The sequence below is a fragment of the Crocuta crocuta genome, unplaced genomic scaffold (genome assembly GCF_008692635.1).
Source record: "Crocuta crocuta isolate KB4526 unplaced genomic scaffold, BGI_CrCroc_1.0 scaffold289, whole genome shotgun sequence".
Taxonomy (NCBI): Eukaryota; Metazoa; Chordata; class Mammalia; order Carnivora; family Hyaenidae; genus Crocuta; species Crocuta crocuta.
Genome location: NW_027533264.1, coordinates 1630651 through 1631868, shown reverse-complemented (window position 1 = coordinate 1631868; position 1218 = coordinate 1630651). Strand labels below are relative to the sequence as shown.

Genomic DNA, 1218 nt, shown 5'->3' with positions numbered 1-1218 from the left:
GTCGCCCGGGCAGTGCCCGAAAAGCACCTTCTGGCGACCGGTCAGCCCTGAAGTTCCAGGGATCCTCCCGGTTCCTCTGGATCCTCCAGAGTTGGGGAAGGAGAGTCCCGGGACTCGGCTTCCCCACCCAGCCCGAGACCCTGCGCTGGGCGGGCATCCCTGCGGTGGGAACTCCAGGCCCGGCCGAGCTGCGCCGGGAAAGGGCCTGGGGAGGGTGGAGGTGGTTCCCAAACGAGTGGTGCGTGCAGTCGGCCTGGAAAGGGCTTATAATTGGTGAATCGGGTTGCAAATGGCTTCGGTTGTAATGGGAACCCCTGGGCGAGACAACGAACCGGGGTTGAGCTGTCCCAGAGTTATGCGCCTGTGGGACGCAGAGGCTGGAGGACAACAAATCATCCCACGGTGGGGGGCTCAGGGGTGGGACCCTACCCACCTTGGGCTCCAGTTGCAACCTGGCAGCGCCCCTTCAGGCACAGCCCCTCCAGCCCACTCCCTCCCTTCGCCTTCTCCTGCTGTGGTCCCACTCCCAGTGTCCCCCACTGGCCCAGACACACTCATTCAGGCTCCTCCGGGCCCCTCCCAGATCCGGCTGCCTTGGGGACTGGGGGCAGCCCTCCTGAGCATCCCTCTCCCTCTTTGCTCCCCTTGCCAGCTCCTGCTCGCGGAGGTCTCTCCTGCTTAGCCCTTGGAAGCCCCGCCCAAGGAGATGGCAGGGGCCTAATCTGCATCCATCCGCTGACTCGGCCGGTCCTGCCCATGGGCCCGCAGAGACCTGCCCTGCCAACGTGAGTGAGCCGCGGTGGTCCGGGGGAAGGTGACAGAAGGGGTGTCCGCCCTGGGGTTTGTTGGCTTAGCTACAGGCAGCTCACTGACTACATCCAGGGCCCAGTGTGCAACCCCTTCCCCATCTCGGAAAGCTGGAGAAAGCAGTGAAGAGAGCTCTGTGCCCCTGGCCAGACCCTGCACTCCCCACCCCCTCCCACCCAGCTCAGACCCTGTTCCTTGGGTGCTTCAGCCTCAGCAAGCAACCGAGCTGGTCCCAGGACACCTTTATGGGGCAGGAGATGGGATCAGGGTAAAGGCCTGGAGGGACCAGACACTTACGGAAGAGGCTAACGACTCATCTCTTTGATAGACACGCAGATTTACAGTTAGGCTCGGACTCCCGACACCGCACCCAGAGCCCAGCTAAGCTGGCGTGGAGGGCGGCGGGTTGTG

At 64.0% G+C, this 1218-nt stretch overlaps 1 long non-coding RNA gene across 1 annotated transcript in view; it reads left to right on the top strand.

Annotated features, from left to right (window-relative positions):
• The window catches only part of LOC144217992 (uncharacterized), a 3142-nt gene that overhangs the window by 610 nt on the left and 1314 nt on the right, over window positions 1–1218 (top strand). Inside the window, exon 2 of the long non-coding RNA XR_013331012.1 lies at window positions 653–785. This is a non-coding gene — a long non-coding RNA (uncharacterized LOC144217992). The remainder of the gene's footprint in view (window positions 1–652; window positions 786–1218) is intronic.